General features: G+C 42.9%; 1 protein-coding gene across 1 annotated transcript in view; it reads left to right on the forward strand.

Annotated features, from left to right (window-relative positions):
- thrab (thyroid hormone receptor alpha b) overlaps positions 1-17,211 on the forward strand; it is a 210,124-nt gene that overhangs the window by 24,302 nt on the left and 168,611 nt on the right. The window contains exon 2 of the mRNA XM_074662891.1: positions 5,335-5,418. The gene's annotated coding sequence lies outside the window, so the exon portion shown is untranslated. The remainder of the gene's footprint in view (positions 1-5,334; positions 5,419-17,211) is intronic.

The raw sequence follows: 17,211 nt of genomic DNA on the forward strand, positions 1-17,211 counted from the left end.
GTGTAAAGAATTGATAAGGGAATTATTAAGCACAAAGGCTAACAAATTCGATGGATTGAAACATTTCTCATTGACTCTTAACAGGAACAGATTTTTGATTCCTAGCCCTACCTAGGGATGGGTACCTTTCATATTTGAAATATTCCGGTACCGATCCCCGGCACCTGGCAATCGGTATCGGTACTCAACAGTACCAATTTTCGGTACTTTTTTTGTGTTTATGTGGTAAAATATATCAGCATGGAAAATAACCTAGTCTTCCACTCCCTCACAGTCACAAGGATGCGTTTAGGTACCTAAACATGGTACCTTTTGATTTTACATGAATCAATACCCGGTACTTTTGACAGGATTCGGTCGGTACCTGTAGAAGTACCTAATTCGGTACCCATCCCTGTCCCTGCCCCAGCATCAAATCAGAGGCTTCGCCCCAGCGCTTAATCCTTAATGCGTGTTCTCTGCTTTTAGGACCAACCTGTCCAGCTCTTTAGTCTGCTCAAATTAAAAGAGAACATATACAGTGGATGAGTGCTGTCAGGGTTAACCCTGCCCTCAAGCAGCTGGCGCGCTTATCTGTCCCGCCTGTGTCGATGCATATTTATCCCTCACCGAGTGGCTGAGAGCTGGCTTAGCATATGGATTAGCCTGGGGAATCAGATGCACGGCCACACTGAAGCACCACAGCCAGAGATGAAAACAAAGAGTGCTGGTTGAAGAGACATTTACCTGAGTGTCTCACCTGAAACCTGATAAACGGCAGAGCTGTGCCTCTGTTTGTGCTCTGAATGCTTGAATATAAAACCGTCGTTAACCCTGCGGCTCCTCAGGTTGATTTGAAAAGTGAAAGTCATTTACCTTTACTCTGCATTCTGTTTAAAACTAAATAGGCTTCACTGCAATGCTAATAACTAATTGTGTATACCTTGGGAGTGATCAATATGAAGCACTTCCTGTAGCTGTGACAAAGTGTCAAATATCTGCAGTATTTCAGTACTCACCAGCCAAGAAGATGACTAAGACTGAGGCGGATGAAATAGCACATGATTCAATTAGATTACATTGGATTAGATTTACTCTGCTGTCCTTGAGAGGAAATTTGCTCAGGGCAAAAGTGCAAAAGAAGCAAAAACAAAACCCCGAGGCAACTAAGTGTGTAAAGAACACTACACAGGAAGTTGGCAGATGCACAAAACTTCGAGAAGTGTGCCATCAGCTGCTGAACTCCTCAGTTGCCTTCCTGCCATGAATCAGGAGGCTCATCAAGCGCTGCAAACTCACTGATTTGTCATTATTTACTTTCTGCAGCTCTCAGCTTCCTTGATGCCCATGCTAGCTGCGGCTGTTGCAAATGTATCATAAAACATCCACACAGGTGACGCCATTCGTTCCTCCCCCACTGGAGGCCGCATGCTTGTACTTGCATTGTATCTCTATGTCTAAACCAGTATGGACTCTGTGGAAGCGTGCCATAAGCTCATCCAGTGTAACTTAAGATATCTAATAGATTAACCGCATTGATTAGACAGTCTATTAATTGGCTTGAACCATCTCCTGGCACTCACTTTTGGTTTGGATCGTCTACCAGTAGGACTGAACCATCTCCTGTTACTGAGCTCTTGATTGGACAATCTCTTAATGGGCCTAACCGCTTCCTTGCCAAAAAAGCATCCTGTTGTCAAACTTGCTGAATGTTTATTAAAGTAACTTTCAACCTGAATCCCTCGACTCATGTTGAGTTTGTCTGAATAAAAACATAATGAGCAAAAAGCGCAGCACCAAGCAGGGAGCTCAAACCTCTAAAATTAATGATGTGATGACTCAGGGCCTCTGCACCTTAGTGTGCGTACGAGAGGACTCAATTCATTATCTCCTCAGTGTGAGGAAGGAGTGGCCTCGTGTGCGTCGCCTGCCAAGTCAGCTGGAAAGGTGACAGAGTCATGGCGCTACTTGGCGGCTTGTCATCAGATAATGACACAACCTGGGAAAAATGCTCCGTTTAATAACCTAATGATAATGTTTTCTATTCTAGTCTCAATCAGAGCTGGGAGCGAGCTGTTCACATGGCAGCACAATGCATCTAATGACACACTCACAATTTAAATATTACACTGTTGGATCTTAAACACAGTCTAAGTAGACTTTCAATTGAATAGTTAAACTAGTAATTTATTGAAAGCAACAATTAAAGGTACGTCTGTTCGTCAGCTGATCAACAGCCTTTAAAAGACTAAATCTGCTCTCAAATGTGGATTAATGTGATTTTCTGTCAGGTATCCTCTCTGTCATGGCTGCTTGATGACAAAGGCTAAATAAAAAGCTTTCTCTCTTTGAATGTGGTCGGATTGTTGAGCTGCATCAGCGAGGCCTCTTGACGCCCTGTCGCTGTTAAGGTTGGACGCAGTAAGACCACCATTTCTAATTTCCCCAAAGATCCTGAGGGTTATGGGGCAAAAAAGTCACTCCTGAACTCAAATGAAGGCCGTTACTGGAGCTAACTGCAGCCCAATAACCTTTAGACGCCATCTGAGAGAAAAGAGTTTTAAGAACGAAACACGTCTTCAAAGGCCTCGTCTCCTTCAACGCCACAAACTCGCCAGTTTGCCTTTTTTAGAGAGCAGCAAACATCGGACACTGAAATGTCAAGAAAGTTTGATTCTCCCAGGAGAAAAAAGTGAACCTTGACGTCCTGATGGCTCCAATGTTACTGACATGACGAGTAGATCCCACTGGAGATGTTTTCGAGGGGGCGCCATCTAGGGATGGGTACTGAATTAGTTACTTTTATAGGTACCAACCGAATTCTGTCAAAAGTACCAGGTACCGATTCACGAAGAGTAGCCAATTTTCTACGCTTTACCACATAAACACAAAAGTACAGAAAATTGGTACCATTGAGTAGCAGTACCGATTGCCTGGTACTGTTTCGTTTCAAATGTGAAAGGAACCCATTCCTAGCACAATCATGATCTGGGGCTTTTCCTTTCAATGGACCAATGGAGCTTCAGGTTGGTCAGGGGCGTCAAACGGCGGCTGGTTCTGTGGAGATTTTGCAGGGGGTCTCCTTCATGACTGAGGGCCCTGGTCTATGTGGTAATGACTGAGTTTCTGGATTTCTTTCAGAGGAATAAGCTGACTCTTTGGGACCATCCTGCCTGTTCCCCTGATATAAATCAAACTGAGAACATTTGGGGATGGATGGAGAGGGACATTTATAGGGGTGGGTAAAAATATCGATGAATCGATGCATCAAAAATATTTCTAATTCAATATCGATTCAGCAAATCCTCTGAATCAATCAATCTCCTGGCAAGTGAGGGGGACTGTGCGTGTTATTTGCGTTGTATGGACGAGGGCCACCAGAGACCAAACAGCAAAAAAATGGCAGCCAAAGCAGCAGCAGCAGCATAGAGCCAGATCCTTTGGCTTTAAAGTCTGACGTTTGGGTTGTTTTATTGCTCCAAAATGTGAGGTGACATACCACACATGTTCACATGTGGCCTGAAAATCGATAATTGAAGCGTTTAAATCAATATTGAATCGAATCAGGACCTAAAGAATCAAAATTGAATCGAATCTAGAGGTTCTTTGCAATACCCAGCCCTTGACATTTACAGGAATGGACATCAGGTCCAGACAGAGGATGATCCTCCATGAAGACATCTTCACCACTTGGAGCAACATTCCCACTAAACCATCACTTTTACTTCTGTTTTAGGGGTTTTCAGGTTTTTTGAGCCGTGGTCTTAAACTTCAGATCAGCTGTTTAACAGACTATTTCACTTTAATTGTTGTTTGTAATGAACTGCTGTCTCAATTTTTTGTCTAAATTTTTTTTTAAGATCCAAAAGTGAAAAATGTAAATCAATGCAGTTTTTCAAGTAGTCTCAAGATTCTGATCAGGGGTCTATTTTTTTGGTTTTTGCTGCTGAATTCAAGAATTATGACCTTTTTTTTACTTTTACGCCGAGAACATCAACAACACCTCACCCCCTCGTATTCACAGCGAGGACTCCTGTGTCACTGACTTCATTCATCCTTTTTAAAGCCGGCGTACTCTGTGTGACGATTTCAGACAACACTCTCCAAACACAGCCTGTGTTTTCTTTCGTTGAGGATTTGATGGCTGATGAGAAGCAGGTGTTTATTGATTTGGGAACATTGTGAGCCAGCAGGACATTAGTGAATAACAGACAACAGCACAAACAGAGTCATTGGAAGGGTTGGGTTTTGACAGCTGCATCCACTTACTTCTGCAGTTTTATGCAGATTTGTTGCAGATCTTCAGTGAAGTCGCATTGTCGCTGCGTGGTTCCACTCCTCATCTGGTGCTGAGCGTTAAGAACATATTGTGATGCAGCTCTCGTCCTCGTGCTTTTACTTCTGTTTGTGCCTCTTTATGTCCCAGTTATATGTATTTACAGCATGTCTCTGTTTCCGTCTGTCTCAATAAAAAGCTACTGATGTGACTTTAATTCAATTTGCCCTCTATTACTCTATTTGATCCCAAGCCAGCGGGCAGTTTCTGGCGCAATTCAGTGCAGGATTATTGAATCAGACTTTAAAGGAATGCAGTTACTGTAACAATCGTATGCTGAGGAGGACAGAGCCGTTTTGATCCAAGCGTAAAACATTTACTGTATTAAGTCTTCGTTGCAGGTATGTCTGGTATGTTTTTCAGCTTCTTGACATTTCAAGTGATTCACACGTTCACAGCTGCGGCTCTCGTCCTCACCTTGACGGTGTGTGTTGAGGTGTGGCTGCTAATTATTCCCTTTGCCTGCCAGTGTTGTGACATGTTGGGTTAACATAATAATAATAAGAATACAAAAAGGTCAAACGAGCTGCTCGACGTAGCCTCGAGCTTTGTCTGTCATCGTGCCGCACATACTCAGGATATAGTAGCCAGTTCCTGAGCTGAGAGCAGTTTGGACCTTTTGGACGTCCACTGAGCTTCGTACTACAACCTCCCTTTGATTCCCCCTGCCAGCCTAAGCCTTAAGTTAGACACTTCATTTGGCTAAAGGATTAGACCACTAAGCCTTTTAGTGGTAAGCTGGTCACATGAAAATCTAACATCAGTTTGCATTGACATGAAAACCTTGCACCTCCTCCGGGGAGCTCCATATTCCTTGAACCCTGAGCCTCCTCCCATGTCATCCCTAACTTGGCGTTGCACGCATGCATCAGTGGCCATGTGGATTTCCCTGTGCAGGGCTGTGGCTATCTGTTGGCTTTGGCTAACCCCTGTCTTACAGGATGACTCTGTAAGCCTGCAGACTTTTTTGGCCTTCTGTGATGTTTATCTTTTTCACAGATTGTCTTTTCTCATTTCAGATTTCTGTGAGGTCTACGCCGGGTTCAAAGCTTCAGTCGATGTAAAGAAACCCCGAGGCGAAGGCATCCTAGCTGACTCCTAAGGTAAGACGTGCTCTCACCTCTGGGGCTGACATTTTCTCTGTTAAGTCACTCAGTGTTTGCGCTTAGCTCGGGATAATTAACCGTGAACCTCCATCAATGGGATCTGAGCGTCTATAGTTACACTGATACCTCCGTAGTGTCATGAAGTCTAAAGAATGCCAGGGTGGTGGGGTTGGTTTTATTTTTCCATGCTGGAGAACAGGCTCTAATTTCCACAGGTGCAGATATCAAATGTGGTGTCAGGAGGGGATCCTGATGTACAGAACATTTGAGCCATACGGGACATATGTACAGCTCGCCGACTGGCTTCACGCCCGTCATGACAGCAATTGCTGAAATAATCAGAAATTAAATATGGATTAATCAAAATGTCAAAGGCTGCAGCTTTTTCCACTGATAGCTTCGCAGCACACAAAAATAAACAACATGTTAAGGAGACGCCTCCATTTACAAATCAAATCTCATGTCAAAGAACTTTGCATACTCTGAGATTCACAGGGGGAAATCTGGGAGATAGTGTACTCTGCAAAAAACTGAAATCTTATCAAGTGTTTTTGACTTATTTCAACTGCAAATTGTCTTATTACTAGTGCTGTAAGGCAATTTAAAAAAAATCTAATTAATTACAGGATTTGTAATTAATTAATCGAATTAATCACATTTTAGTCTCATATCTGCTTAAGGTCCCCAAATAAAGAATTTGAATTCTGGGACATTACAAAATTATAGTGCGTGACTAATCAAATGAATACACGAAGAAGAGATGATTTGTAAATCTACATTTATTGCAATATGACATTAGACAGCAACTGCTGACTGCGTCTTTAGAAGTCAATTACGTTTTTCAGCAGGGGAGGCGGGGCCTAGCAGAGCTTGTCAATCAAAAACCTGCTCGTTAACTACTGTGGGTGAGAGCGATGCGCTCTTTGGATGAGAGCAAAGATATGAGGAGAAGACGAGAGATGACAGAGACATAGCGAGACGCTGCAAGTCAGAAAAGTTCAGGCAGCTCAGGCTCAAACTGAAGATGTGTCGCAGTAGTTCAGAGAGAAAGAGCGGCGCCATTAGGAGAAAAGACAATAGCGCCCAAGATGAATGTGATCAGAAAAAAAGTTTGTTTTGTCTGTTTTTTGGATCAAAAACAGGAAGAGAGACATAAAAGAAGAGAGTCCACGCTTTTTAGTTAGTTTTAGTGTTTACATAGTCAAAGAAAACAACATTATTTGGGTCTCAAAAGATTGATGCCCTGAAAATGGCTGGCAGCCAATGAGATAATCATGTTAATTTTTATAACGCATTCATTTGCAGTTTAATTTATTAATCTAAAGACATAAACTAGAAAAGCACTCAGAGAGCACAGACCTCCTCCAAGCATATTGTGATTGTCACCAACACTTTAGTCCTACTTTAATGTTATACTCCCTTTCAGCAGACTGTCTGCTACAATTTGGTGTTAGTCGCAGGTTTGTACAATAATTTGTTTCCTGACAGTGTTGAAAATTATGATGACCCAGTACATATTTCATATTCTGGATGTTAGTATCCAGAATATTACCAGGATCTAGATTGTACTTTTACATCTGTCAGAAATTATGGTGACCTTGTCTTGTATTGTTTTGCAAAGCAACCCGACCAATTATGGTGGAGTGGTGAAAATGGCCTTATCTCACTATATCTTTTAAAAAAGTGCTGGATCCAGATGGTGATCTGGATCACCTCCAAAGTTTAATCATTTCTTCTTTATCCCATTTTGAGCATTTCCTGAAAGTTTCATCAAGATCCATTTGTTACTTTTTGAGTTCTGTTATCCACAAACAGACAAACTCTCCCAAAAACATAACCTCCTTGGCGGAGGTAATGAGGTCTGAATTGCTTGTAACAAGTATAACTGGACTGTTCAGGTGAATGTGTCTCATATTAAGTCTAAAAACACATTTTCTACTTAAAATAAGACAAAAACACTTGATAGGATGTCAGTTTTTGCGGTGTGTTTTTGTTGCTCTCCTGTAGCTTTGAGCAGAACACGCCTGCTCCCCCACATCGAGAGGAGAAACGCTCTCCTAAGAGCTCCATCTTGAACTGTGTTGAACTTGCACTTTTCCCCTCCTTCTCTGCTGCTATCCTCGGGCTAACACGCTGCGCCGTACTGACAGCTCACACCTTCGCTTCACAGCAGTCTCTTCATCTCTTGCTTTTTTAGGGCTTCATATGAACTCTCCAGCTCGAGCGCCGCGCCGTGCATGTAAAAAGGTGAAGTCGGATACAGCTGGTTACTCATTGCTTAAGGAGCTTGAAATAGCAGGATGTTAAAGCAGCTACATGATCATTCTGCTGAAAAGGCTGAAGCTGCATATCCAATCATAAAACTACAACATGGTGCGGGAATAATGAGCATGTGAAACACAGATGATGTGTCTACATGTAGAGACAGCTGGAGGAGGAGCAGCTGCATCGTCTGGCGACCACTCGAGGTCACAGCTCGGCGCTGTAAGGAGATAAATGAACTACTCTGAATGGACGAGCTGAACCTGTCGTGCTGCAATCAGAGGTCGTTTCACCAGAGAAGAGTCTCCGCTCTGTTGGCCTTGTTGAACCACTGAATCATTCTAATATTAGATGTGTGTGAGTGCTTCTTTGTTCAGGCACCAACTATCTTTGGCAGAGCTCACCTGCCTGCACCGAGCCAAGTTTGATTCACCCTCGGGCGGATGACTCAGAGCAGGAACACGTTTTCTGCTGGCTGCATGTAATCCATTGTGCAGAGATGTCATCCGTAGACGCTCATCTTCGATTTTTGGTTGTTTTACACCTCTCAACCAGCTGTGTTGGTTTTCCAACGGCCGCGCAGAGGAGCCTGAAACAATATGCAGTTGCCCATCAGCCAACGTGTCTCGTGCCATTGTCACAAGTCGGCCATTGTGTGCGGTTTTCCAGTCAATTAAGCATTTTGAAGCCGTTATAGAGCCGAAATCACTTGGATTGACAGCTCAGTCAAGAAAATCTGTGCAGAGAGAAAAGAAAACGCTTCATCTTTTCATCTTCTGAAAGCAAAAGGCGCGGCAGAGACGGTTTTAACCTCTGAGAAGATGATGCCTCCACAGTCTTTCTCTTTTTCACTTTCTCGCCAGAGTGTTTCCCTATTAGGCGATCTAATTGCTCTGCTAGAACATTAAACCTGCAGGATGTTTAAGATGTGGAGACACTAAACAGAAACCATGTTCTGCTGCGGAGCTAACCAGTTATCTGTGTGGTCAGAAGAAGCTGCTTTATCGTGATGATAGCGTGTTTATCAGTTCTAATGGGTTCACTGGTTTGTATTTCTATCATGATAAAAGCAGATTTCAGGCACTAGCTTGAGTCAGAGTTATCTCTTCCTGTTTTTGAGGCAAACTGAAGTCTTGCATTTCAGATCTGGAGGTCTCTACACTGCAAAAAATTAAATCTTATCAAGTGTTTTTGTCACATTTTAAGTAAAAATTGTCTTTAATTCACCAGTCCAGTCTTGTTTTGAGTTATTTAAAGAAAATAATGAGGTCTGAATTGCTTGAAACAAGTAAAATAAATCTGCCAATGGAACAAGAAAAATTTGCTTGGAAATTTGATTTGAAACTAGAATAATGTCTTGATACAAGTAACTATTTTCTTTTTTCATTGGCTGATTTTTTTTACTTGTTACAGAAATTTAGACCTAATTTCTGTCTTTGAAGACTTGAAACAAGACATTTTCTGGACTGGTAAGGTTAGTGTCACTCATATAAAGTCTACACTGCAGAAAACTGAAATCTTGTCAAGTGATTTTGTTTAATTTTAAGCAAAAATTGTCTTGTTATACTTGATATGAGCCACATTCAACTTGTCAGTCCAGAAAAATGTCTTGTTTCAAATGGTTTAAAGACAACAATGAGGTTTAAAGTGCTTGTAACAAGTGAAAAAAATCTCCCAATGGAACAAGAAAAATTTGCTCAAAAATTTGCTTGAAAATAGAATAACAACTTCATACAAGTAACTTTTCTCCTGTTCTTTTGGCAATTTTTTTAAACTTGTTCCAAGCAATTCAGACCTCATTTTTGTCTTTTAATAACTTATAATAAGACATTTTTCTGGACTGGTAAGTTGAATGTGTCTTACATTAAGTCTGAAAAGACATTTTCAACTGAAAATAAGACAAAAACACTCAATACTATTACATTTTTATCTGTGTATCTCTGCTGGTTTGGTGTTTTCCTGCATTGCACTGCAAAAATCTTATCAAATGTTTTTGTCTTAATTTAATTAGAAAACATTTTTAAGACTTCACGTTAGCCACATTCTCCTGAATAGTCTGGAAAAATGTCTTGTTTCAAGTTATTTTAAGACTAATTCACATAAAATCATAATTTTTAACCACATAAACACAAAAAAAAGTTCCAAAAATTGGTACTGTTGAGTACCGTTACCGATTGCCAGGTACTGGGCATCCGTACCGTATCTTTTCAAATTTAAAAGGTACCCATCCCTAGTTAAAAAAAAAGTCTTCCAGTGGAAAAAGAGAAAAGTTACTTGTATTAAGACATTATTCTAGTGTCAAGCACATTTTCTGGGACATTTTTCTTGTTTCATCTGCAGATTTTTTTACTTCTTACAAGCAATTCAGAACTCATTTTTGTCTTTATATAACTTGAAACAAGACATTTTTTCTAGACTGATAAGTTGAATGTGGCTCATATCAAGTAAAATAAGATATTTTTACTCAAAACAAGACAAAAACACTTGATAAGACTTCAGTTTTTTGCGGTGTGACAGCTCAATGAATCGACCCAGATCTTTATTTACAACCTCAAATCTGCTCCCACTGCTGAATCCAACGTGAATGCCTCCTCTACCGGCCGAAAAGATCCAACTCCAGGCCGTCAGAATATCCATTTCCTCTCATGTCGTGCTGAAAATATCAGCGACCGTCTCCCTTAACACGCCTGTACATGAATCAAAGCTGTGTAAGAGCTGTCACAGGTATGAGAGGTGAGCAGGGACGCTGCACCGACCCAAACATCCCATCCGCCCGCCCTCCACTTGCTTCTCAGGTGGCACAGAAAGCGAGTGGAGCGTCTCCCTGCGCAGCTGTCATACCCATCAGGAGAATCACTTTTCCCGCTCCAGCACACACACTCTCACACACTCACACACACAAACACAAACACATCCCCCACCTGGGCACACAACCCGGGACTCAAAAACAAACCAGACGCACACATAATCAAATAGACAAACATGTACAAACATCCACATGCAGGCTGACACACACGCTCACACACATTTAAATTCATACAAAGATAATCCCTGAGCTCTACTGACATTTATCTCCAAACAGGGCACGCTGCGGCCCTTTAAAGCAGGACACACAAACTGTGAGTGGGCCCTGAGCCAGACGTTGAATCACTTTTACTCTCCGACAGTTTGACTCACCACCTGGCTCGGGGTAATCCCAGCGCACGCTTTTGGACAGCTCCCGTACTAAACCTCAATTTCAATCTGAGTGAATTGAATTTCTCAGATGGCCATTCAAGCTCTGCCTGGCCGGCACTAACCGGAAGAACTAAGCTTTATGAGCGCTAATGCGGCGCTGAGAAAGACTCGGTGACATTTGAAATGAAACCATCGCAGCCCGATGCCGTGCGTGCAAACTGCTGCTGCTGCTGCGGTGTGAGAGCTGCCTCCTTTTTCCTCTTTGTGACATTTGAGTCAGCAGTCTTTTTAGTGATCAATAAACAAACTTAATAACCGGGATCATGGCTCTCTGGTGTCTAGACAGAACAGAGTTGCAGCAATTTAGTTTCACTTTGCAAGAATCCAGGGATTAATTAGCATGAAGCTAAGTGACGTTTTCAGGAAGTGAGGAAACAGTTACTGAAAAATGAGACCAGCTGATGCATTAGTTTGGCGCTAAGAGATATAGTGAAGGATGACCCTGCAGGAGGGAAGGATCTGCAGCTTCTTGCAGCTGATTTTCTCTCCTTTCCTCGCAGCACCAACACATTTCAGGCCTGAAATAAGAGTATTGATGTGCATGAGTGTGTCCTTGAGTTTCTTCAGTCATCATGCAATGACAGAACCAGGTCTAAACACAGTCATACAGCAGAGTCTAAACCCTCTACCTTCCTGTTGTGGAGAATGCACTCTCTCTTCCTCTTCCTTCAGCTGTGCGTTTTATAGCAGCGTAAACAAGGTGCAGCTGTAATGTCAGGTTGCAGCGTCACAGAAAAAGAGTGGGTGGTATTTTACGAAACCGTGCGGTTTCTTGGACAGCTCTCTCATTCACTGAGGGGAAGTGGGTTTTTTTTGCCTCCGCTCAGCAAAAACACAGAAACGGTTCCTCTTTTTTTGTGTGTGTTGATACTCTGTTATTTCATTCACGCTCATGCCATCAGATCAGATGAGCAGCACGATGTTAAAGACACGCTTCATTTGGGGTCAGATGGAAAGCTGAAGTGGAAAAGTTGAAGCCGCAGTTGGCAGAGAGTAGAAAGTGTTTGTGGTGAGATGTTAGCTTCCTGATTACGATGCTTTTGACTTCTTTTGTGTTTTATTGGAGCTCATGGTGCAGAGAGCAAACTGGAGGCAGGCTGTTGCATTAAGCTTTCATGCAATGCAAGTTCGGCAAAGCAAGGAGTTTTTTTTATTTGGAGTGATGCATCAGCGTTTATCTGAAAGCTTTGTTGAGGCAGGTACTTTAGCTTTTCAGAGTTTAGACTAACTAGACTAGAACTTTGTTGTCATTGTAACAAGTACAACGAAATTGAAGTCACAGCAGAAATCAAGAAAACAAAAGTAAGAAAGTGTATTGAAAGTGCAAAAAGCTCCATAAGAAAATAGATGCTGACAGCTTGTCCATCATTGTCCAGTCAGCCAGCCTCCACCTCCCCAGGGTCCAGGACTGAGCTTCTTCAGCAGTCTGTTCAGTCTCTGTCTCCTGGATCCTGTCTGCTCACAGCAGGTGAAGCTCTTCCAACGTGGTGTAAATCTCCAGTGTTAGCTCTGTTAGCCATGTCTGTGAATAGCATGATGCTACTATGCCTTCTGGTTTTCCCTCTGATGCTGGGTTTGCACGGCTAGTTTGTCCATCTTAGGACAAGGACAGGACAGGTCAATGTTGTCACTTCTTAGCTCACACCTGAGAACCAGCACGTTGTCCTCACCTCCTTCTCCTCACCTTGTGGGGAACATCAGGCCTTGCACCAGTTAGCATTGACATGCTATGGGCTGCTAACAGCTGAGTTCACATGTAAACAATGTGGCCATGGTTACATGTAGGCTCTCCAGACAAACACAGGAGCAAGTTTTGTTCTTTATGTTGAAATTGTCTTTTTCATGCAGCCAGAAATCTGCAAAAAATGCTAAAAAATGAGTCCTGCCTGTCGACTTGTTTCTCTGAAAGAGCAGTTTTTCCGTCACTGTGATAGAAACACGATTACCATCTGTCTCAGACTGGAAGATGTCAAAGATCACTTTCGCTAGAAGCGATTACTTCAGTGAGATCACCGCTCCCTGCATGGAAACACGCCGCCCTTTGACCCTCTTTCCTAACCTGCGATCAGCGATCAGAGAAGTTTGACTCGTGCAAACTTTTATCCCTGAATTCCTCGTCAGGCTCTCTGAGTTTCCAGCCCCTGCAGCAGCTCCTGTCAAACGGCCAACGGGATATCACGGTGTGAAACAGATATGATTGTATCGAGCACGATCCAGTTTCAAGCTAACAAAGAATGACTTCTTTTAGCGAGCCAGAGTGGACACATTGTTCTGAGTTCACAAGTTTCTCTGGGCGATCCTGTTTCCTGCTCTAACTGTTAGTGTTAGCCCCACACTTTTTCTTTTCTTTTTTTCAAGCTTTGACATTTTAATGCATTTGCATACTGGACCTGTCGTTCTGCAGCCCTGCAGCTTTGAAGATCCGTGCACAAAATGATTAATGCTCTGTGTTTACTCTCAGCTTGATCTGTGATAGCAGGATGTTTGCAGAGACTCATCAAGTCAATTAAAGCCACAGAGACGTTAAACCGCTACCTGCTCCTAGAGTCAGCAGTTATCTCTCCGCTGCAGTGCTTTGAACTTTAGATGGCAGTTACAGGTCTGTAAGGTCTGAGGGGATTATGTAATCCAGCCTTTTCTAATCACAGGGTGTGATAGGACAGCTGATTGTGATCCAAATGGTTGGTGGATGTGATGATCAGCACATCACAGCAGCAGAAAACACTCAGAGGAAAGTTTGATAACTCCTGCTTCATAGGCTCAAACAGTTATATCTAAATTTTGCTCTGATAGCGATTGAAGTGATACGACGAGGAGGTGCATGATTTATCTGAGCGTCAATCAAATGACAATTCTGATAATGGATCTAGAGTTTATGTCTTCTTAGGAAATTTGCTTCTCAAGGTGATTCCAGCTTTTTTCTTTCACCTTGTCTCACATCATGTGCGGTTTAGTATCTGGGGACGCTGATTGTTAGTTTGACAAGAGATCAGACGACGTCCCAAAGGAGGTTTTTGGTTAATTGTTTTGTTTTCATAGATTTTTAATGACCTGTCAAAGTGATTCAGTCAATCATCTGGCTTCTTAAAGATACAGCGCACAGAAATAGAATAGAATAGAAAATACTATATTTATCCCTGAGGGGAAATTCAGGATGAGTAACAGCAGCAATCAAGAAAACAAAAGTAAGAAAGTGTATAAATGGTTCAAAAAGCTCCATAAGAAAATAGATGATGACAGCTTGTCCATCATTCTCCAGCCAGCCAGTCTCCACCTCCACAGGGTCCAGGACTGAGCTTCTCTGTGCTCACAGCAGGTGAAATTCTTCCAATGTGGAGTTCATGTCAAGTGTTAGCTCAGCCATGTCTGTGAATAGCATGATGCTATTCTGCCTTCTAGTATTCCCTCTGTTGCTGGGTTAGCAGAGCTAGCTTGTCCATCTTATTGGAGATAGATCTTATGTCCCCAATAACATTGGATAGAAGGACAGGTGGATGTTGTTACTTCTTAGCTCACCTTTTGGGAAACATCCGGCCATGCACCAGTTAGCATTAACATCCTACAGCCTGTTAACAGTGGATTTCACATGTTAACAATGCAGCCATGGTTACATGTAGGCAAAAACAGTAAAAATATCACTGGCCAGCAAATGAAACTATAAAGTAATGATCCACTCCAAATGCAAAAATGACGAAAAAGAGATGAAAAATCACAAGAAACAGACGAAGAAGAGAGAACTGCCGTAACAAGCAGCCGATCAGATAAGGAAAGATAAAACCAGGAACAAAAGAAACGTTTATACATTTTCATCCAGGAAATATAAATGAGTCTAGAGGGTGAGTTTACGGTTGGTATCAGATTTGAATAACAGGCTCTTCTCTTGTTCCCAGATGCTTTGAAGTTTATGAGCCGACTTTCCCTGTTTGTCGTTTGTTTTACTGTAAACTAGACGAGCGCATTCATGAAACCAAATCATTGAGCTGTCACACTCTCACTCTGGGTGTATCAAATATTCATCCTCAGATGAAACAGATATTTTAAAAATGCAGCACAACTTTGATCCTGAGGGTTTTCCTGCAGTTGCACAGAGAGTGTTGGCGGCCGTGTGTGCAGCTGTGGCGAGTGTTGTTTTTGTGGTCGATCATGTGAACGGGCCCTGATGAATCCCTCTCGTTTTTCTCTCCCTGAGATGTGACGTCAAAGCGTGGATTGGCTTCGCTACGCTGAGTCTGCTGCTAATAGCTGAGACTCTGAAGCTGTTGTTTATGTCCAGGGTGTAGAAACTTCCAGCAGCAGCGAGGGGAGGATTCTTTATTACATTTTGTCCCTCTTCCTCCCCTTGCATGTCTCCCCCTCCTCCCCCTGCTTAATCTTTCCTCCAGGCGATGTCAGTTGAGGCGCTGAACAGGTGCAGCCGGGAGTGATATGAACACAAGGCTCTGCTCCAACAGTTGGCCCCCACCTCATTTTATACCGTCTGTAATGTACAGGCCGGCCTGCTTTCCTGCTGCGCCGTCGTTCACGTGGAAGGAGAGAACAGGTTCAAAGTACCCGTCCACGCCAGACGCCTTTCCTTGTTAAACACTGCCCTGGCTGTGTGTGCTCTCCCTGCCAGGGTTCAGCTGTATAGGATTAAAGATAAAGACGCCATGTATGGAGCAGACTAAGACCTCACAGTGTCTTTTACCCCGGGCTGAGGACAAAAAAAGCCGCCGGTTTACAAGTTTAATGAGTAACACATCAGCGTGGATAAGTAGGACTGTACAGTATGTCTTAGTCTGAGGGAAAGTGGGTCGGCGTGCTGCACACGCTCAAAGGGAGGACATGTAAGAACACGCTGGCTCATATAGTTCTATACTGGGTGGAGTTTATAGCTCTATAGAGCCGTGTGTATGTTTCTATGTTGATCTGATTGTGCATAGCCAGGAAAACTCAACCCAGAGTTGAGAGTGTGAAGAGTTAACGCTCATTCATGATTTACACACCGCCGCCATTTTCCTTCAGAGCTCAAACGCTGTGATAAGATCTTTCTGCTGCAGTAAAACAGAAATATTGACATTTTAAACAACATTTCAAACATTTTCCCCTCCTTCAACCTCCAACCCAGAGAAAGAAAAGGTTCATTTTTGAGTCTCCTCTCTGCCAAAGAGAGTCTCCTCTGTTGCCACATCTCTGCAGCCTGAAACAAAAGCCACTGTGACTGTAGCTGGCAAGTTTACTGTGTCCAAATTGCTATAAACACAGAGTGAATTTATCCGTAATGAAGACCAGACTGCTTCTCCTTGAGGGGGCAGAGACATAAAGAGGAGCAGAGAGAAAAAAATCACAAAGGGGAGTAGAGATTTGACAGCCACTCCACTGCAGGGAGAAAAAAGGACAGAAATGGCTTTTGAGTGGTGGTGGTGGGCAGCGTTAACCAGTTTGGAGTGGGCATTCCAGCTCTTTTGTTGTCAGGCCGCAAATATTCCAGCCTTCCCGACTCGCTCCTACTCCTCCGCCGCAGAAATAAAGTGAACTTCGGAGGACTCCAATAAAAGCGGAGAGGAGTATTTGACGCCTGGGGTCAGGAACGCTGGCTGGGCTGCGCACACTGGACACTCTTGTGGCTCTCCACGTGGTGCAGACTCTGCGCTCTACTACGACTCTGCACAGGCTGGTTTCGCTTTTCTGCAGCCATGTGGGAAACTTTCATAGGTTTTCACTCTATGCATGCACACTTTGCAGAGAGAGGAGGAATCAAGTGGCTGTGGATTTATTAGACCACCTCCCCATGTGAGCGGGTTAATGCATGCACAAACATGCACTGAATACTTAAATGAATGTTTTCCCATATGTTCATTTATAGATGGGCAGGGCGCAGGAATGCTTCAGCCCACCTTTTATACTGTGTTTGGATGAGTTCCAGATCAGTGAACCATGCTCTGCACCTTCTCATTAAAGATGAATTTCTGTAAGCTGTCGGGCTGGTTACAACATGCCATGTCAGGCCGGAGCCACACTGGGACATTTTCCCTCCAACTCCGCGGCTGCAGGTCGAGCAGACTTTTATAGACTGATAATAAAGTTTGATCACATTCACACCTCGCTTTTATTGAACTGGAGAGGTGGTTGAACATTAACTGAGTGCAGTTTTTAGAGGCTGATTATTAATGATAACAGAGCTACACAGAAGCCTGGGCTGAGAGTGCAGGTATGAGTCACATTATCAAACATAGCAGGCTTTTATTACTGGAAAGGTCTCACTCTCTGCTATTTCCTTCTTCAAACAATCACCTCGGCTGTTTTTGCACC

The sequence above is a fragment of the Halichoeres trimaculatus genome, unplaced genomic scaffold (assembly GCF_033239565.1).
Source record: "Halichoeres trimaculatus isolate MK-OKI-2021-1 unplaced genomic scaffold, fHalTri1.1 fHalTri1_scaffold_23, whole genome shotgun sequence".
NCBI classification, from domain to species: domain Eukaryota; kingdom Metazoa; phylum Chordata; class Actinopteri; order Labriformes; family Labridae; genus Halichoeres; species Halichoeres trimaculatus.